Consider the following 22,415-nt stretch of genomic DNA (forward strand, 5'->3'; position numbering starts at 1 on the left):
AGTAGTTCTCTCTTCCAGAGTTTTGATGGCATGATGCAATGAATAGGCAGAGCTGGGGTTGGCGAGAAACACCTACTATTCAATAGATGCAGCCTGGAAAATGTCCCAGGCTGCCCCAGCTGCCATGAGTGACCATGGCCTCCCTGAGTATATGCAGGGTCTTGTGCTCATGTCCACATGCCCCCTTTCTGGGTGTTAGCTCCTTTTAGGCTCAAAGAAGCCTATGAGCTAAGTCTCATTGGTTGCCTGCTTCACAGAAGAACATGTAACATGCGCAGTCAGGTAACTGGCTCACATTCCCAAGTCATAACCACAAGCACCAGGATTCAGAGGCAATCTGCCTTCAGAGCCCCCACCCCTTAATCTCCACACGCCCTCATCTCTAGGGACCTGAGCACCCACTTCCTCCTGGAAGACTGCGGGGAGAGCTGACCCAGTCCACAGGCAAACCCATAGGCTGTTCCTCTGTAGAAACTCCCCTGTGCAGAACGTGATGCTCCATGGGACAAGCAATAGGAATAGGCATTCCATAGAGCTGGCCCTGAACAATGGGGTCCACATGTGGAGCAGGGGGGAAGGGAAGTCGTGAAATAAGTATTAAGCTTCCTCTTTGACATAAGGAGATCTGAAATGCTCTGCTTTGGCTTTTGATGAAAACTTTAAGCCTGCCTTCCAGAGCACTGTGTCCTTGAAGAGAATTCACCTCGACCTCTCCTTCTGTGCAGGGGAAGTGGAGCTGTACATTGAGGTTCCAAAATACTTTCCTGAAATGGAGCTTTTTGACCAGAATATAGACCCTTGAGAAGGAAAGAAGGATTTCCACCCTAGACCACTGAAGTACAGAGTGATCCTGAAGCCAACGGACCTTCAAAAGGAGACAACCAAGGGAAGGGAGAGGAGAGGGGAACAGGAAAGGAGGTAGAATGAGTCAGACATAAGGTTTTACGTTCATATAGGAATACACCCCAGTGAAGCTCACATCATGTACAACCACTCGAATGAGACCCTAAGTTATCCTCCAGGTATGAATAATATGTCAAAATACACTCTCCTAACATGTGTATCTAAAAAGAGCAAATTAAAATATAACAACAACAACAACAACAATAGTCCTTTTAACAACTGTTGCCTGGGCAGCCGGACAGCCTCATGCCAAACGATGAAGGTGAAGTGCTTCACACACGTGAGCAAGATTGAACTCTGTGACCCACAGACCAAATAAGGACAGCCCCAGGACACTCGGAAGGAAACATCAGAGTAAATCTTTGCAATCTCAGGTTACGGAAAGCCTTCTGAGATATAGCATCAGAATCACAAGCAAAACAACTAGGTAAATGAGATTTCATCAAAATTAAAACTTTTGCTGCAAAAACCAGCATCAGTAATATTTAAACTCGATAATAAAAAGACAACCCCATTGAAAATGGGCTAAGATTTAGAAGAGAAAATTCTGCAAAGAAGACACCCAAAGGGCCATCAAATCCATGAAACGATGGTCCACATCATTAGCCATCAAAGGCAAATCAAGGATGGAATGAGGGGGCTGGGGCTCTAGGTCAGTTGTAGAACGTGTGGTTCGCCCATGTGAGGCACTGACTGGATTTGATCCGCAGCACCACATAAAAATAAATAAAAAAAGATATTGTGTCCATCTATAACTAAAAATAATTTTAAGAAAAGGATGTAATGAGATCCCACCTTATAACCACTAGGATTGCCTCATTAAATGGATAAATAATAGCAAGTATTAACCACTAGCCCTAACACTAGTTGCTAAATGAACTCTAATATTTTTATTTGTGCATTTTAGATATACATGACAGTACAGTGTATGCTGACATATTATATACCCATGGAATATACCTCAGGTTCTCATTCTTGTGGTTGTACATGATGTGACTTCACTGGGGGTGGATTCTTTTTTTATATATATATAATTTTATTATTTTTTTATTATTAGTTGTTCAAAACATTACAAATCTCTTGACATATCATATTTCATACATTTGATTCAAATGGATTATGAACTCCCATTTTTACCCCGTATACATATTGCAGATTCACATCGGTTACACATCCACCTTTTTACATACTGCTCTACTAGTGTCTGTTGTATTATGCTTCCTTTCCTATCTTCTACTATCCCCCCTCCCGTCCCTTCCCCTCCACTCCCATCTTCTCTCTCTATGGGGGTTGATTCTGATATGAACATAGGAAACTTATGTCCGATTTGTTCCACCCACATTCCTGATCCCATCTCCACTCCCTTCGCATGGTTGTCTCCTTTTAAAACTCCCTTCTTGAGAGCTTGTTTGGAGGTTCTAGCAGGGGAGCGCAGCTACTCGTATACCCTTGACTGAAGAACGGTCCTCCCCTATCGGGGAAGGTCGTCCTCTTCGACTGAGCGTGCAGCTTCGGGAGGGACGCACATGGAGCGGTGAGGGAGGAAGGGGACACCCGCCTAGCCAGCCAGATCAGCCAAATCAACCCTGGCGATCAATGGGGTGACAGATGTCGCAGCCAGATCGCCCTCATAACCCACTTGAAGCAAAGTGTGAAAGATGATATATCAAGAACTATGTAATGTTTTGAACAATCAACAATAAAAAAAAAAAAACAGTTAAAAAAAAAGACTGTTGGTGAAAAAAAATAATTATAAGGCCATTATCAAAAGAATACTAAAAAATCAGGTAAAGGAAATATTTCTGATATGTTTAGTACTTTCAACATGTAAAATTTCCAATAATATGGAATACTCCACAAGTTTTGTTAGAGGTATTTACTTTTATAAAAAAAATGAATTTTATACATCTGAGCTTCATTCATTTAACAAAAGAATAAAATACACTGTGGCATATGATTCATCTGGTTGATTACAAAGAAAAAAAACATATGAAAAGTTAAAATTTTAGCAAAGATATGTTTTTTCTTAATAAGCAAAATTTTTGATGACTTTTTGTCTTCTAGGAAGTTTTATTTTAATTTCTAAGCTTTGAAATGGCCTTGGCATTATTATGATATTGCTTAATCTAGCATGAAATGTCACAATAAATAATATATTATCCACTGCTCCCCCCACAAAAAAAAATTAAAAAAAATTAAAAAAATAAAATAAAACTCCCTTCTCTTCAGGATCACTCTGCATTTTAGTGGTCTAGGATGGAAAACTTCTTTCCTTCTCAAGTGTTCATATTCTGATCAAAGTGCTCCATTTTATGGGTGATAACACAACACACAGCTCCACTTCAGCTGCACAGAAGGAGAGATACTGACGAATTCTCTTCAAACCCCAAGGATGTGTAGAACCCAAATCCTTGTTGCATGCCAGTGGGGACAGAGAATGGTGCACCCACATGCAAAGACATTGGCAGTCCCTCAGACAGCATGACCCAACTACGTCCCTCCTAAGCCTGCACTCTAGAGAATTGCAGAGTTATGTCTCCACAGAAACCTGGACATGAATGTTAAATGAAATGTTACTCATAATTTTCCCAAAGTGGAGTCAACCCAAATGTCCATCAGTAGAGGAGATCTACACAGTGAAACATTACTCAGTTATGAAAAGGAATGGAGTACTGATTCATGCCACAACATCTGTGAACCTGGAAAACAGGATCTCAGTGAAAGAAGCCAGTCACAAGACTCACATATCATCTGCTTCCTCTAATAACAAACATTCAGAATATGCAAATATAGAGAGAAAAAAGTGGATGAGGAGCTGTTGGGGAAATGCAGATCCCTTCCTAATCTGTCCAAAGGTTCTTTCTATGTTGATGAAAATATTCTAGAGTTACACAGGGGTGATGGTTTCAAAACCATGTGAATATATAAGAAACCACTTAACTGTAATGTATAGACCTTGGTATGTGAAGTGCATGTCAGTAATGCTGCTTAAGAGGGGAAAATAAAACCCAGCTCTTGGAAATAAAAAAACGACACAGAGAGAACCTAAAAAAAATTGCACTTTTATTTATTTTTACAATTTCTCTCAAATGCATTTTTGTGTTACTCTCTGCTGACAAAGAAAACACACACACACATTTTTGTCCCCATTGGAAATGTGCAACTCAGCTAATGAATGTCCCAGACACTCATACCCTTTCCTGCCCCAGGAAGAAAACAATACTTACTATTTGTAGTTTAATATTTTTTTTAATTTATTTATTTAGAAACTTTTCCTAAAGCATCATAGAAATAGCAATGACACACATCCCCCTTGGTGGCCATGCTGAGGAGTGCAGTAACTTCCAAGTGAAAACTGATCTTTACATCTCCTAACAGATTAGGGGACTTGGGGTCCTTCTTCACAATACCTCCAATGTTCCTCTCCTTCTAGGGCCTTAATCAGACTTGCTGGCCTTGCTCTTTTGGCATTAACTGCCTTCTCATGAAGCAAGATCATAATAAATCTTCTTCAGGTATCAAAAATGATACTAAGTTGTGGATCTATGCTTTAGATGTAAAGTCAGTACCCAGAGTGACATTAAGAGATGGGACACTTCCTGAAATCCATTTGACTCAATGAGACTTGGAACCTAAATACCTACAGGAAGTTTCTTGTTTATCAGTTAAGCTAATATAATGGTTAATTTTATGTGTCAACTCGATGGACTATAGGGTTTCCAGATACTTTTTGGTTAAGCATCATTCTGGGTGTGTCTGTGAGGATGTGTCTGGATGAGATTAATATTTGCTCCACTAAGCCAGGTAGGGTGGTGAAAGCCTGGAATCCTAGTAGCTTGGGAGACTGAGGCAGGAGGATTGTGATTTCAAAGCCAGCCTTGGCATCTTAGCAAGGCCCTAAGCAACTCAGTGAGACGGTCTCTAAATAAAACAGGAAAAAGGCTGGAGGTGTTGCTCACTGGAGAAGTGCCTCTGGGTTCATCATCCAGTACCTAACCAAACAAACAAAGAAACAAAGAACATTGACCCAGTAAAGCAGACTAGCTGCCCCAGTGTGTGTGGGCCGCTTTCAAATTCATTCCAGGTCTGCATAAAACAAAAGACTGCTCTGCCCAACTGTCTTGGAGCTTAGACATCAGTCCTTCCTGCCTCTGGACTTGGACTGGACTTGTCCCATCAGCCCTCCTGCTTCTCCAGCCTTCAGACTCAGACTAGACCATTACCACTGGTACTCCTGGGTCTCCAGCTGGCAGATGGCAGGTCCTGGACTTCTCACCCACCATAAGTCCATGGGTCCACACCTTGGAAAATATTCTCTCTTTATGGGTACAACCTTCTATGTGTTTCATTTTTGTTATTATTTTTCTTTGTACAAGGAATTGAACCCAGCAGTGATTAACCTCTCAACCAAATCCTCAGACCTTTTTTAAAAAATATATATTTTATTTAGAGACAGTCGTCTTGCTGAGTTACTTTGGAGGGCCTTGCTAAGTAGCTGAGCTGGCCCTGCCTCAGCCTCCTGAGCCACTGGGATTACAGGCAGGCACCAAAACACACAGGCTACAATCTCCTACTCATTCTCTTTTTCTAGAGATTCCAGATCACATACTAGACTCCTCCTTCCCTCCCTCCCTCCCTTCCTTCCTTCTTTCCTTCCTTCTTTCCATCCTTCTTTCCTTCCTACCTTATTTCCTTCCTTCTTACTTTTCTGTCTTTCTTCCTTCCTTTCCAGTGCCAGGGATCAAACCCTGAGCCTTGTACACACTTAACAGCTCTCTACCACTGAATGACGCTCACAACCCTTTTTATTATTTTATTTTGTGACAGGGTCTTTACACATTGCCCAGGATGACCTTGAATGTATGATCCTTCTTCTTCAGTCACCAGAGTAGCTGGGGTGACAGGATGCACCACTTCACCTGGCTTCCATTTTTTAAATTATGATGTAATTTAAAAGTATAAAAAGAGGCATTCTGAACCTGTGATAGGACACACGGAACCCTCAACAAAGCCTCTGTGGATTCTTGCCCACCTGCATCACCTTACTACAGTTATGATAAAGTGATAGAAAACTCCAGCTGTGGGACATGTGAGAAAATATCTGATCATTGTCAGGTCATGAAAGGTAAAGGAAGAATGAGGACCTGTCACACACTGCAGCCGAATCATGGGTATGTACATTTAAATACAACTTGTGTTTCTAAAGATCTCATAGAGTAGGAAAAGGACCTTAGTGGAAGAACTGGGGCAGCTCCAGGGCTGTCTCTGTGCTAGTCAATGGTATTGCACCAAAGTTCCCACCGTGGTCTGCTCACTGTGGTACCCGTGTAAGATGTCACCCTTGGAGCAGTGGGCTGAGGGACATATGGATGCCCTTCAGTATGCTTGCACCTTCTCTGGAAGTGCACACTGAGGCCAAGATGAAAAGGTCAAAGACAAATACATTAAAGTAGGAAAACTTATTAAGAAAACAACCAACTATTTGTTACAACGAAGTTTGTCAAGCCTTGACAGTTTGCCATATTCGATTCATTACTTACTAGTAAAAATATATGATAGCTGGGCTGAGGGTGCACGCCTGTATTCCTAGGAGCTCCAGAGGTTCAGGCAGGAGGATCACAAGTTCAAAGACAGCCTCAGCAAAAGCAAGGCGCTAATCAACTCAATGAGAATCTGTGTCTAAATAAAACACAAAATAGGGCAGGGGATGTGGCTCAGTGGTCAAAGGTCCCTGAGTTCAATTCCTGAATCCCCACCCCCAAAAAGAATATATTATAGATAAGACTTAGGTCCCTCATCTCCCCCTCGGCTGTTCTGTTTGCTCCCACTTCCCTCATGAACAATATTCTCATCTTGATGTTTACTTTGTGCATGTTTTAATGCTATTTCGTATTAATATATTGCTTTATTTGGGGGATAAAACATATGGAGGTAGAATATACTCAAAACATCTGAGTTGTATGCATAAGAACAGTTAAACTAGTATACTTTATATGTATTTTACCAATTAAAAAACAGGGGGAAATACCATGTAAATGGACATTCTGTGATACTTTATGAAAACTTCCACATTCAACTGTCTCTTTGTATCACTGCTACAGACTACTCTCACCCACAGACCTTTATGTTCGCATGTTTCCTGGCTTTAACTCCTCAACAAATAGCCCCTTGACCCCAAAGATCCAGACACCTTTTTTGGTATGTTAAGCTAGTGAGTTTTCCATGTGCCCAATGTCTGTGTAAGGGAGGAGGGAGATAAGGAGGTTGAAACAGAGGAAAGGAAGACTCTAAGACTAAATCTCATAGGCTTCTCAAAATATGAACTGCTGCAGTCTGGCTGGGCACAATTCAGGAGCCACTTGTCAAAAGAAACGAACTTCATTTTTAGAACCACACAAACCAAACCACACAGCTCCTCAGGAAAAACCTTCAGAGCCCAACTGCCACCACCGGCTTCCCACAAGCCTCTCCACCTCCCCCTCTCCTCCTGCTCTTGAGGCCGATTGGCTGGGCCCTCTGGGCGGAGCCAAAAAAAGTCGCCCAATGAGCAGCTCCATGGTCTGAAAGGGCGGGAAAACAGCCCAATGAGCATCACAGAAGAGGAGCCAATCAGTTGGCAGCTAGAAATTTGCTGGGGCCGCTGTGAGCCAATCATCAGCTGGCAGCTGGAAGTTTGCTGGCAACTAGAAGTTTGCTGGGGCCCCTTCGGCTGTGGCTCTCAACAGTGAACAATGAAAGTCAAACAGGGTGGTAGTTAAAGGAGGAGAAACGCCTTTGAGAGAACCTATGGATGAGTGAGGAGGATGATAATAGTCCTGGGAGGTGAATTGGCAACATAGGAACTATCAACAAGAAATCAAAATGGCGATATTACCNCACACATTTTTGCCTTCCTTTACATAGTCCTATAGGTTGGATCATTGACTCAAAAATTACAAATATTATAAAATTATGATAATTGATATTAAATTAATTTCTAGAAAGAATACATCTAATTAAATGCCCATCCTGACATCATCGGATGGTATCTTTAGTCCAGCATTTCCCGTGATGCTTCAGCAAGTCATTGGGGAAGAGAAAACAAACATTGGCTTTCCCTTGAGATATCTCTCTATCTATCTATCTATCTGTCTGTCTGTCTGTCTGTCTATCTCTATTTCTATCTTCTGTTCTCGCACACACACATTCATGTACCTGTAGACTCTGTCAAAACTGGCTCTAGTGACTTCCTGCGAAAAAAAGATGCTGCCAACTCCTGAAGCAGACCCAGGCTACCTGAAGTCCTTCAGGTACTGAATCCAGTAACTGAGAAGTGCAATTGTCAGAATCCTTTGTTCTGAGAACCTTGGCTGCCATGGCAACAGAGGAACACAGGAGAGTCACAAGTGTGGAAGGACAAATGGGGATAGAATACCAGAGGACACATCCCCTTGCTTTAGTCATTTGTTTCTTTCATTGTGACCAAAGTATATGACAAGAACAATTGACAGCCAGGAAAGTATTTTGTAACCTCACATTCTCAGAAGTCATAGATCACTGGCTCCCTTGCTCTGGGTCCTTAGTGCACCAGCCCATCATGGGGGGAGGGCCCAGTGGAGGAAATGTATCAACAGATGGGGGTCAGAAAACTGAGACAGGAAAGGGCCACAGGAAGAACACCTCCAGGACCAACTCACTATGGCTCACCTCCTCCAAGCATGTCCTACCACCTACCATTTCTAACCACAAAGTTCATTCAAACTAGGATAAATTCATTAGGTTTCAGTTGTCACTAACTGCTCATCTGGGGTCTCCATCACAGCTTCACTTTACCTACAACTTCAAGCATTGGTCTCTCAGGGGCACCTACAGGGACTTTGATCCAGCAACATTTTGCCTGGCTTCCAGGTCTTTCTTTGAAATCTTGGTGGAAATTTCATGGCCCCTTATGTATTTGTCAAAAAAAAAAAAAAAGAGACATGGGTTTAAGAACACCTGAGAGGGCTGGGGATGTGGCTCAAGCGGTAGCGCGCTCAACTGGCATGTGTGCGGCCCGGGTTCGATCCTCAGCACCACATACAAATGAAGATGTTGTGTCTGCCAATAACTAAACAATAAATATTTAAAAAAAAAAAAAGAACACCTGAGGAAAATACACATGTGTGGCACACACACACACACACACACACACACATACACACACTTTACGGAATAGTAGATCAAAGCTAAGAAATAGCTATTGGACCTAAAAGAACGTCAACTCATTGGGCTCTGTCAATTTCATAAGAGCTTTCCCAAATATTTGTCTCTATTTCCATTCAATAAGATAGTATTTACAGTGTGCCATAAATGTCTTCCATTTTTTACTATTGACTGGACTTTCTCTTCTTGAAGTTTGCAGTAGTTCTCTCTTCCAGAGTTTTGATGGCATGATGCAATGAATAGGCAGAGCTGGGGTTGGCGAGAAACACCTACTATTCAATAGATGCAGCCTGGAAAATGTCCCAGGCTGCCCCAGCTGCCATGAGTGACCATGGCCTCCCTGAGTATATGCAGGGTCTTGTGCTCATGTCCACATGCCCCCTTTCTGGGTGTTAGCTCCTTTTAGGCTCAAAGAAGCCTATGAGCTAAGTCTCATTGGTTGCCTGCTTCACAGAAGAACATGTAACATGCGCAGTCAGGTAACTGGCTCACATTCCCAAGTCATAACCACAAGCACCAGGATTCAGAGGCAATCTGCCTTCAGAGCCCCCACCCCTTAATCTCCACACGCCCTCATCTCTAGGGACCTGAGCACCCACTTCCTCCTGGAAGACTGCGGGGAGAGCTGACCCAGTCCACAGGCAAACCCATAGGCTGTTCCTCTGTAGAAACTCCCCTGTGCAGAACGTGATGCTCCATGGGACAAGCAATAGGAATAGGCATTCCATAGAGCTGGCCCTGAACAATGGGGTCCACATGTGGAGCAGGGGGGAAGGGAAGTCGTGAAATAAGTATTAAGCTTCCTCTTTGACATAAGGAGATCTGAAATGCTCTGCTTTGGCTTTTGATGAAAACTTTAAGCCTGCCTTCCAGAGCACTGTGTCCTTGAAGAGAATTCACCTCGACCTCTCCTTCTGTGCAGGGGAAGTGGAGCTGTACATTGAGGTTCCAAAATACTTTCCTGAAATGGAGCTTTTTGACCAGAATATAGACCCTTGAGAAGGAAAGAAGGATTTCCACCCTAGACCACTGAAGTACAGAGTGATCCTGAAGCCAACGGACCTTCAAAAGGAGACAACCAAGGGAAGGGAGAGGAGAGGGGAACAGGAAAGGAGGTAGAATGAGTCAGACATAAGGTTTTACGTTCATATAGGAATACACCCCAGTGAAGCTCACATCATGTACAACCACTCGAATGAGACCCTAAGTTATCCTCCAGGTATGAATAATATGTCAAAATACACTCTCCTAACATGTGTATCTAAAAAGAGCAAATTAAAATATAACAACAACAACAACAACAATAGTCCTTTTAACAACTGTTGCCTGGGCAGCCGGACAGCCTCATGCCAAACGATGAAGGTGAAGTGCTTCACACACGTGAGCAAGATTGAACTCTGTGACCCACAGACCAAATAAGGACAGCCCCAGGACACTCGGAAGGAAACATCAGAGTAAATCTTTGCAATCTCAGGTTACGGAAAGCCTTCTGAGATATAGCATCAGAATCACAAGCAAAACAACTAGGTAAATGAGATTTCATCAAAATTAAAACTTTTGCTGCAAAAACCAGCATCAGTAATATTTAAACTCGATAATAAAAAGACAACCCCATTGAAAATGGGCTAAGATTTAGAAGAGAAAATTCTGCAAAGAAGACACCCAAAGGGCCATCAAATCCATGAAACGATGGTCCACATCATTAGCCATCAAAGGCAAATCAAGGATGGAATGAGGGGGCTGGGGCTCTAGGTCAGTTGTAGAACGTGTGGTTCGCCCATGTGAGGCACTGACTGGATTTGATCCGCAGCACCACATAAAAATAAATAAAAAAAGATATTGTGTCCATCTATAACTAAAAATAATTTTAAGAAAAGGATGTAATGAGATCCCACCTTATAACCACTAGGATTGCCTCATTAAATGGATAAATAATAGCAAGTATTAACCACTAGCCCTAACACTAGTTGCTAAATGAACTCTAATATTTTTATTTGTGCATTTTAGATATACATGACAGTACAGTGTATGCTGACATATTATATACCCATGGAATATACCTCAGGTTCTCATTCTTGTGGTTGTACATGATGTGACTTCACTGGGGGTGGATTCTTTTTTTATATATATATAATTTTATTATTTTTTTATTATTAGTTGTTCAAAACATTACAAATCTCTTGACATATCATATTTCATACATTTGATTCAAATGGATTATGAACTCCCATTTTTACCCCGTATACATATTGCAGATTCACATCGGTTACACATCCACCTTTTTTACATACTGCTCTACTAGTGTCTGTTGTATTATGCTTCCTTTCCTATCTTCTACTATCCCCCCTCCCATACCTTCCCCTCCACTCCTGTCTTCTCTCTCTATGGGGGTTGATTCTGATATGAACATAGGAAAATTATGTCCGATTTGTTCCACCCACATTCCTGATCAAAAGCCCCGGCTCCCTGGGCTCTGGAAATTTCAAAAGAAAAACATTACTTCATGATGGGGGAAGGGACTCATGTACTTTTCCAAATGATGCCCATTCCTTTATCCATTCCCAGCTATCCCACTCAGGCAGAAGTGCATCCTGTATTTGCACTCTCCAGTCAAGGGCCCAAGAGGCAGTTCTTTCTCTTGGAAAACTCATTTTATTGAATAATGACCCTCTGCCCTGAGCATCTCCACCTGATACCTCTCATGCTTTGTCTTATCACTACAGTTGGAAGAACTGCCTGCCATAAAAGATAGTTGTATAAATTTGAAAGCTACAGGAAAGTCAAAGATGTAAAGAAATACCCATATCCCACCATCCAAGGGGAATGAATGACAATCCTCAGGGAAAGAGTTTGGTGCATTCCTTTATAGTTTTCTTTCCCTCTTATCTACATACATGTATGGATTGTACATGTGTGCACATATGTGGATGTCACATCAAAGAAATTGAGATTATTAAATTTTGTGGCACAAACTACAGGAAACAAATATATGGCTATTCTGTGACCCTTCAGCACTTTCTCATTAACTCTCTTTGGTGATCACCTGTTGACAATCATCAACATAGTTGATCAATGAACCTTAGATAATTAAGACCATTAACAATGGTCTTATTAATGATATTAAACCCCCTTATCCACACATTTTTGCCTTCCTTTACATAGTCCTATAGGTTGGATCATTGACTCAAAAATTACAAATATTATAAAATTATGATAATTGATATTAAATTAATTTCTAGAAAGAATACATCTAATTAAATGCCCATCCTGACATCATCGGATGGTATCTTTAGTCCAGCATTTCCCGTGATGCTTCAGCAAGTCATTGGGGAAGAGAAAACAAACATTGGCTTTCCCTTGAGATATCTCTCTATCTATCTATCTATCTGTCTGTCTGTCTGTCTGTCTATCTCTATTTCTATCTTCTGTTCTCGCACACACACATTCATGTACCTGTAGACTCTGTCAAAACTGGCTCTAGTGACTTCCTGCGAAAAAAAGATGCTGCCAACTCCTGAAGCAGACCCAGGCTACCTGAAGTCCTTCAGGTACTGAATCCAGTAACTGAGAAGTGCAATTGTCAGAATCCTTTGTTCTGAGAACCTTGGCTGCCATGGCAACAGAGGAACACAGGAGAGTCACAAGTGTGGAAGGACAAATGGGGATAGAATACCAGAGGACACATCCCCTTGCTTTAGTCATTTGTTTCTTTCATTGTGACCAAAGTATATGACAAGAACAATTGACAGCCAGGAAAGTATTTTGTAACCTCACATTCTCAGAAGTCATAGATCACTGGCTCCCTTGCTCTGGGTCCTTAGTGCACCAGCCCATCATGGGGGGAGGGCCCAGTGGAGGAAATGTATCAACAGATGGGGGTCAGAAAACTGAGACAGGAAAGGGCCACAGGAAGAACACCTCCAGGACCAACTCACTATGGCTCACCTCCTCCAAGCATGTCCTACCACCTACCATTTCTAACCACAAAGTTCATTCAAACTAGGATAAATTCATTAGGTTTCAGTTGTCACTAACTGCTCATCTGGGGTCTCCATCACAGCTTCACTTTACCTACAACTTCAAGCATTGGTCTCTCAGGGGCACCTACAGGGACTTTGATCCAGCAACATTTTGCCTGGCTTCCAGGTCTTTCTTTGAAATCTTGGTGGAAATTTCATGGCCCCTTATGTATTTGTCAAAAAAAAAAAAAAAAGAGACATGGGTTTAAGAACACCTGAGAGGGCTGGGGATGTGGCTCAAGCGGTAGCGCGCTCAACTGGCATGTGTGCGGCCCGGGTTCGATCCTCAGCACCACATACAAATGAAGATGTTGTGTCTGCCAATAACTAAACAATAAATATTTAAAAAAAAAAAAAGAACACCTGAGGAAAATACACATGTGTGGCACACACACACACACACACACACACACATACACACACTTTACGGAATAGTAGATCAAAGCTAAGAAATAGCTTTGGACCTAAAAGAACGTCAACTCATTGGGCTCTGTCAATTTCATAAGAGCTTTCCCAAATATTTGTCTCTATTTCCATTCAATAAGATAGTATTTACAGTGTGCCATAAATGTCTTCCATTTTTTACTATTGACTGGACTTAAATATCTAGGTTCTCTTCTTGAAATTTGTAGTAGTTCTCTCTTCCAGAGTTTTGATGGCATGATGCAATGAATAGGCAAAGCTGGGGTTGGCGAGAAACACCTACTATTCAATAGACGCAGCCTGGAAAATGTCCCAGGCTGCCCCAGCTGCCATGAGTGACCATGGCCTCCCTGAGTATATGCAGGGTCTTGTGCTCATGTCCACATGCCCCCTTTCTGGGTGTTAGCTCCTTTTAGGCTCAAAGAAGCCTATGAGCTAAGTCTCATTGGTTGCCTGCTTCACAGAAGAACATGTAACATGCACAGTCAGGTAACTGGCTCACATTCCCAAGTCATAACCCCAGGAGCCTGGATTCCGAGGCAATCTGCCTTCAGAGCCCCCACCCCTTAATCTCCACATGCCCTCATCTCTAGGGACCTGAGCACCCACTTCCTCCTGGAAGACTGTGGGAGACCTGACCCAGTCCACAGGCGAACCCATATGCTGTTCCTTGGAAAAATTTCCCCCTTTGGGGAACTTCATGCTCCATGGGACAAGCAAGAGAAGTAGGTGGTCCATGGGGCTGGCCCTGAAAAATGGGTTCCACATTAGGAGCTGGGGGAAAGGAAGTTTTAAAGTAAGTATTTTGCTTCCTCTTGATCATCATGATATATGAAAACCTCTTCTTTGGCTTCTCATGAAACTTTTGAACCTGCCTTTCAGAACCCTGTGGCCTTGAAGAGACTTCATCAGTGTCTCTCCTTCTATGTAGTTGGAGTGGACCTCTTACCTGCTTAAACCCTACTTGTGTTTGAATTTCCCCCCTACATTCCTCCAGTGCCCTTCACTGTACCCCTGAAGAACTGTGTCACTTAATTCTTCTGTATGGTCTCTTTGCACCTGGATTTAGCCCTGTCATCATGCTGCTTGCATCTCACAACATGGTGTTCTCCTTAAGAGCAGGAAGGATATTATATGCCTTACACACACTGGGTATCTCACAAAGATCCAAGACATAAGAAACATTTAATTAATCAATTGGCTAAATTGATAATGGAGTGTGATGGTTAATTTTATATGTCAGCTAGGTCATAGGACACCCAAGTGACTGGTAAATCATTATTTCTGGGTCTATTAGAGTGTCTCTGAAAGAAATTAATATTTGAGTCAGTAGACTGAATGAAGAAGATCTGCCAATTCAATTCAAACCACTGTGGGCCTGGATATAACAAATTGGCTGGGGAAGAGCAAATCCATTCAGATTTACATCTTTCTTGCTATTGGACATCAGAGCTCTAGATTCTTGGGCCTTCAGACTCTGGAACTTAAACTAGCAACTCCCCACTCACAGCTCAGTTCTTTGGCCTTGGACTAAGAGTTTTAGTATTGGTTTCCCTTGTTCTCAGGCCTTCAAACTCAGATTCAATTACTCCACTGGCTTTCATGGTCCTTCAGCTTGTAAATGACGTGTGTGTGTGTGTGTGTGTGTGTGTGTGTGTGTTTGTTGTTATTTGTCTTAAAAATTTGGAATAATACTAAGAGTAAGAAAATGAATATATGAAATACTGACTTAATCAGTGAGTGCAAATGTTCATAGAAAGTCAATCTAGGTCTTCACAGACCAAAGGTAAGGTAGATCATTTTGATTGTAAAACCATCTATCTGCAGAGGTTTTCTATCTTTTAATAGAAATTACTTAGGATCCTCAAATAGTCAATCTATTATTTACTTATTCTTGCTTGACAAGGCTCCCTTAAATGTTTCCAAGGAAAATGATGTTCAAAACATTTCCCAGACAACTGATGAAGTTGTAACATAGTACATAAAATTTTATGATAAAGTTATTGGTTAACATGTTTCTAATATTTGATAACTCTTTTGCAAATAAAGGAGATTAAAGATTATTTTAGACTTTCTAGAAATAGTTTCTGTTTAAAAAAAAAGACAGATACAATGTATTTTTTCTTTCAAAAACACTGAAAGTGTGTAATGGTCTTCATTCTTTGTAGGATATCCTTATTAATACAAAGTTTCCATGGCTATTTATAATGTATTTCTTTGATAAAAGGAAAATCTGATATGACTCTTTTTTGAAAGCAGTAGTTAGTACAATTTTTTAAATATTTCCATTACAAAAAAAAAAGTCCATATTGCTAATGCCTATAGATGGGCTTTGATCTATGTTTGACTCAGTAGTAAGGTAACTAACGTTCTGGCTGCTTTTGTTGATTTTCTGGAAATGATAATTCTCCCACCACCCTCAGTGTGATCTCTCTGGGCTTGCTATAATATAGACACCAGCCTGATCTGCAGAACTAAAAAATTAATACTGACAACATTGTCATTATAGATGATGGTGAGATAATGATGTGAATTTTTGAACCCAGCTCTAAGGAATGAACATCAAAGGTTTATGTGGGTTAGTTAGTCTCAACAAAAAGAAACAGGCCCTACTGACCCCATCCAACTTGTTCCTCTTTCCTTAACTGAATCATATGTTCATAAGAACACTACCAACGGAACTAAGAGAAGCAAGCCTGCTATGGGTTAAGCATGGCGTGCTCCCACCAAGATTCATGTGGAGGCTTAATTCCTCAATGTGCCAATGTCAGAGACTTTAAAAGATAATTAGGTCATGAAGGATCCATGTTCCTGAATGGATTAATGCTGTCTTTAAGGAGTTGTGGCTCTCCTGGGATGTGATCAGTATCCCCAAGAGTTTGTTGATAAATGCTAGCCTACTATCTCCCCTGAATAGCTCTTCTTCACTAGCCTGTTCATGGTATTCCACCATGTGATACTATCCTAAATGTTGTGACACAGCTTGGTACCATGCTGTTTGGACTTTCTAGCCACAGAATCATTAGCTGAATAAAACTCTTTTCTTTGTTTATAACCCATCATCCGGTATTCTATTATAGCAACAACAACAAAAAAAATGGACTAAAGCAACACGAACCAGGCAAATTTCTTCCAGTAATTTCTTCTTAGTAATAATGAAAATAGTCATAAACATTCTAGTAAAGTTTAATATCAGTGAGGAAAAACTATTCAGCAATGACTCGTTCTCATTGACATTGTTAAATAGACAATAAGTTATCCTAAAATGAGTTGAATCAAAAATTTAGTTATTATTCTCATTGTACTTAAGGTACTTAATTTATCTTTAAGAGCAGTTTAATCTATATCCTATTAATTGTAATATATAATTTTTCAAGTTTTATTGAATTTTGTGCCTGTTCTAATAATTCATATCTAATAATTCATAACAAGTTTGGAGACTTATTGAAATATTTGTAGCCACTAATGATGACTATGTGTAAATGTTTCATGACATGAAGTCTCTTTCAAGAATTAGTTTTCTTGCCAGATACAGTGATGCACATCTGTAATTCCAGTGCCTTGGGAGGCTGAGGCAGGAGGATCATAAGTTCAAAGCCAGCCTCAGCAAGTTACTGAGGCCCTAAGCAACTTAGCAAGATCTTGTCTCAAACTAAAAAATGAAAATAAATAAATAAATAAAAATAAAAAAAGAAAGGCTGGGGAATGTAACTCATTGGCTAAGCCCCTGGGTTTAATCCCTGTTTAAAAAACAAAAATTACTTTTCTTTTTTACATCGCTTCTTGACCACAGTAACAATGATTACGTTTTACCTTTACTTACTTTTTTTTTTTAGCTTTCCTAAGACATCACCATTTATTTTATGGAATATTTTTTCTATTTTTGAATTCTTTTTGTTATAATTTATTTTTAGTGAGCAGGAAATTTTCAGATAAATATTCGGGATTGGCATGTGTGTAACAATTCATCACCAAACTCAAGGTCTTCTGAATCTTTTCCTGTGTTATCTTCTAGGAGTTTTGAAGTTTTGCATTTTATGCTTAGGCCTATGATGTGTTTTGAGCTAATTTTCATGAAAGGTGTAAAGTCTGTGTCTAGAGCCATTTTTTCCTCTTTTCTCCTTCCTTTTTTAACATGTGGATGACCAGTTATTGTGTTTTCTAGTAATTTCCATCAAGTTCCAGTCTCTCAGTTCTAGAAGAACTTACTCAATTTTTCCCTGTAAGTTGCTGATTTGCTTTCCTGTACTATCCAGACTTCTGTTCTACTAAACTTTTTATTGTTTTTAATTCACTAATTGCTGTATACCCGATTCCCTCTGCCCCCCAGGTTGCTTTTGATGAATAAACAATGACCTCTTCAATTTTCTTTGAAAATATGAACCAAAGATTTTTAGCTGAAATATGTAAAAATAAATTATGGGAATATACATTCTATTCAGAGCATCTATTTATACTTGTTATCCCATCAGATTTATTGATAGCTAAATACAGAATATTTAATGCTCAAAAGTGTTCTGATCTGGACAATAAATTAAATGGTCATTCTTCGTAAGCTTATTTTTATAAGATTCACTTAGGCCTGGTTTTCCTGTTTTCCTTTGAGATTTGTCTTTCTTTTTCCCTCCCTCCCTCCATCCCTCCCTCCCTCCCTCCCTCCCTTCCTTCCTTCCTTCCTTCCTTCCTTCCATCCATCCTTTCTGTCTTTCTTTTCTATTCAGCATTAGGGATTGAACTCAGGGTATTCTAACACTGCACTATAGCCCCAGCCTTTTTATGTTTTTTGTTTTGTTTTGTTTTGTTTTGTTTTAGTTTGGGGCAGGGTCCTGCTATATTTCCCAGGCTGGCCTCAAACTTGTGATTCTCCTGCCTCAGTCTCCCAAGTAGCTGGGATTACTGTCATGTATCATTGCGCTCAGCCTCTTCAGAGTCTAAAATAGCTAAAAATACACTGTTACCTTTTTTTCTTCTTCATTCCGTGTCCTGCACACCAGCTCATCTCATTTCGCACATGATGTCACTCAACACTCCTGACATTACAACTCCACAAGTTAGAATTACCATTATCTCTACTTTGCTAATGAGAAAATTGATTCCCAGAGTTCGGGCATAGGCACAGGGAAGCATTCTGTGCTTTTCTTACCTTTCATTCCTTGGAGGTAGGAGAAGACAGATGTTTTGTTTCTTTGCTGATTTGTTTTATTGCGGGTGGAGAGGGGAACCCTTTGACCCAGCTGGTACTTTCTTGAAGCTCCCTGCTTCCTGTATCTCTATATAGATTATCCAGCATGGAGCTTCCCAACTGTGGATACAGAGGGTGAGAGTGGGGGTAATGAATGTGAGCAGAGGCAGAATCTGCATTTGAAGCTGAGGATGACTCCTTTTATAGACTGATTAGTAATCAGGCTACAAAACTACCAGCCTCACCAAACTCTTCCAAAGCATGCTCCTAGGTTATAGTTCTGACTTTCGGTGTTGCCTGAAGGGCCTTTTTCAGACCTATGACATGGTGCAGGAAAAATACAAAGGCCAAAATCTTGACCACTGTGGATAGACTGAACACTCTGTGCATGCTGTTGGTCCAGACTTGTTGAACTTGTAATAGAGTGAGAGGCTGGACACGATGACCAACCCACACACATGGACTTAACCACAGGGTGGTCCAGCCCAGGCATATTTTAGATATGATAACCCAAACTGAGGACTTTAGGAAATAATTGCCCTGAACACACCAAGTTCCCCAATTTACATCATGCCTGACACAAAAGCTACTTCGTAATTCACCAGATGGTGTTGATATACCATCCCAGGCCCACTACTCAACCATTCCATAATGACAACCTGAGACCCACAGGTTCCCTCCTGGCAGCAGGGGAGGCCCACTCCCTGGGTCTAAGGGGTTGGGGGAAGATGGAGAAGAAGGCCCACCCCAAGTGACCTGCAGTCCCTAGCACAGCACCTTTGATTCTCAACTAGACCCATAGAACCCTGCCATTCAGTGTGGCCCATGGATAAGGGCCTTGGCATTTCCTAGAAGTCTTTTAGAGATGCAAACACTTGGCCTCGCCCCAGACCTACTAAATCAGAATTTTTGCATTTAATGGGTTCTCCAGGCAATTTATGTGTACTTTAAAGAATGAGAAACACCGATCCAGACACTTAAATATTCTTGTGGAAGTTTAAAATGGGCATAGTTTTTATAGGACCACCCTAGCCAAAGAAGACATAAGCATCCATCCCTCATGGGAAAACTTGCCTGCTAACTTCTAAATGTTGTTATGGACAGATAACATAACAAGTGGGTAGTATTGATTTATAGGTACAGTAATATATATTTATTTTCTTAATCTTTTTTAAAAAAATTTAGGATACCTACACACTCGTTTGAACCTAATCCAGTGCCAAAATGTATTTATAAAATCCATGTGTGCTTTTGAGTCTATTATAAGGACCCATACTTGGCAGAAACTGCCTACTCTCCTTGAATTCTGGTATATCACAGTCAGGTACTCCCTCTCACTGGACTCATTAATTGTAATTTCTGAGAAGGGCAACATTGTTTATCTTGTTTATAACAAAAGATATGAAAACATAATGAAATGTGCTATAATTTTGTGAACCACTCCCATAAGCTGTTAGAATGGCTTAGGTTTCCAGGTCTATCTCATTTCTCACAGTTACCCCTTTCCAAGAGGAAATGTCTGTGCTGACAGTTTAATTTGGTTCCCTAAATTTGAACTATTGAGTGTATATGTGCAGCCTTTTCTCTGTTTGCACTTCTGGTCACAGGGAGAATCTGTGTTTGTCTTGTATTGAAAGTTGAGCTGGGTTCTGCTTGGATTGTTTGCATTGCCTCTCAAACTTTTCAATCCCAGATGAAAGGAGAAGGGTAAAGTTTATATTTGTGTTGTTTTCCTTTGTCTGATTAGAATTCCAACCCCCTCTCAGGACTAGGACATAAGCAGTAATCTCCTTCTACCCTCCCCTTCCTCCTGTGATAACATGTACATTAAGGCAGTAACCGACTGGCAACATCAGGGTGTTTGCTTCAGAGAGGTGAAGAATTAGCAAGAAAGGAAAGAAAAAGGAATCCCTTTCTAGGTATTGAGTCTCTAATGCCTGTATTCCCAAAAATATGTGTTTGGGAGAAATGTTTCCTCCCTGGGATTAAAGAAAAAATGTGATTTGAGGTGAGGGATGCCAATTCTAACCCCCAACCTCAGCACCACTGTCGTAACCAAGAAAAGGGGGCCTTTTCCTTGGCACTGAGGTATTTCTGCTCATCAGCCTGCCAGCCTGGATGACTATATCCTTTCACAGGGACAGAGGATTCCAGATGGATCATCCTGATCTAGAGCACAAAAGCACCATGAGTGCTTACAGAGACCTGTGCAAGAATTCCAAAGAAAAGGACCAATTAGGCCCCAGGGAAGTAAGGGGATATGGCAGATTTGTGTGATAGGGACCTCATTTCCCACATAGATTCCCGAGAAGACCTGAAGACCCCAGAGAAGCAGTTACAGGACATGGTTAGGCAGAGGGGACCTCAACCTCAAGCAGGTTTTTATGCTCAAACAAAGAATAGACAGCAGAGAAACGGCAGCAACAGAGTCTTACCAAATGGACAAAGGACAAATGAGCTATGATCTTCAAGGACAATAAAATGGAGGGAGGAGGAGTGAATAAAGGAGAATAGCTGAGGAAAATAAATGATAACCCAAATCAAGCACCAATACAAATTACTCCCTGACCGGCCCCGCCCACTGACAAATGAACATGTTACTACAGAAGCCCACCAGAATTGAGGGAATGGACTAGACCATGCAAAGAGGCTTCAGATTGACCAAGTTAAATTTCCTCCAACACTATAGAAAAGAAGCTTGAAATACATATGTGTTGTCATAAGGTGGGAGGGAAAAATACATTTCTTGCTTCTTGACCTTGCTGGCCTGAGAATCATGCCTATAACACTGTCTTCTTCTGTCCAAGTTATACCACTGTTTATTTTTGAGACATGGATCTCTGATCTCATTTAGCATGATTTTTTTTTTCTTTTTCTCTTTTGTGTGCTGGGGATTGAACTCAGCACCTCACATATGCTAAGCAGGCCCTTTGTTTCTGAGTTACATCCCCAACTTTAACATCATGTTTTTCACCAGGTAGCAGCTCTTATGTTGTATTTAACTTTGCTAACAATGTAGTTCATTAGGAAAAAAAAAAAAAAGAAAGAAAGAAAAAGAAAAAAAGAGTGTTTTTATCCTTTTATTTTATTTTATTTACTCTTTGTAGTGCTGGGAATTGAACCAGGGCCTCACACATGCCAGGCAAATGTTCTACCACGGACCCAGATCCCCAGCCCTTAATTTTTTTTTAATGCTATAGTTCTCAAAACTCAACCTTTAAGGAATTCTTTAAAAAATTCTAGCTTTTCTGATACTAAAAAATGGAAACATTCTGTATTTTCACATGCTGAACAGATAAAACTTTCTAATAGGAAATCCTTTCATAAATTTATTGGTAAAATAATGGTGAGTATTAAATTACTAAATTTTGTTGTTGTTGTTAGTGTTTTAAATTCATTATCTAAAGCTCAGTGGGTTTGTTTTCCCATCTTTAATGACAAATTTGTTTGTGATCCAAATAAAAAGGTATGTTAAAGTTGTATGAAAAAAAAAAGGTTAAAACAAAACAGGACATTTTGAGCCATTTCAAAAACAGCTTTCTGGTAAATAAACACAGTCTTGGTAAATAAAGGACTCTGACTATCTTCTCTATGAAGCAATGGTTGGAAGAGATGAATGAAAATAAATTTTGGGGGGACAGTTATTTTCCTATTTGGCTCTTTCTAAGCTTTTTTTTCTCCCTCTGTAGTATTTTTATCATATTTTT

The 22,415-nt window shown here is 40.6% G+C and overlaps 2 long non-coding RNA genes across 7 annotated transcripts in view; both read right to left on the reverse strand.

Annotated features, from left to right (window-relative positions):
- The window catches only part of LOC125610917, a 55,916-nt gene that overhangs the window by 25,465 nt on the left and 8,036 nt on the right, over nt 1-22,415 (reverse strand). The window contains exons 1-5 of one of the 6 annotated variants that reach the window (XR_007340979.1): nt 19,905-19,938; nt 10,564-10,570; nt 5,312-5,317; nt 2,426-2,530; nt 1,977-1,982 (exon numbers count right to left, since the gene is read on the reverse strand). This is a non-coding gene — a long non-coding RNA (uncharacterized LOC125610917). Of the gene's footprint in view, nt 1-1,976; nt 1,983-2,365; nt 2,531-3,227; nt 3,265-5,311; nt 5,318-8,551; nt 8,563-9,651; nt 9,657-10,563; nt 10,571-12,636; nt 12,651-12,991; nt 13,003-19,904; nt 19,939-22,415 lie in introns of those variants that run through there. The other 5 variants (XR_007340978.1, XR_007340975.1, XR_007340983.1 and 2 more) reach the window with 5 other exon arrangements.
- LOC125610920 lies at nt 8,842-9,255 on the reverse strand. Its single transcript, XR_007340990.1, has 2 exons — nt 9,026-9,255; nt 8,842-8,877 (listed from the first exon to the last, which is right to left on the reverse strand). It is a non-coding gene; the product is annotated as an uncharacterized LOC125610920 (long non-coding RNA).

Source organism: Marmota marmota, unplaced genomic scaffold (genome assembly GCF_001458135.2).
Source record: "Marmota marmota marmota unplaced genomic scaffold, marMar, whole genome shotgun sequence".
NCBI lineage: Eukaryota > Metazoa > Chordata > Mammalia > Rodentia > Sciuridae > Marmota > Marmota marmota.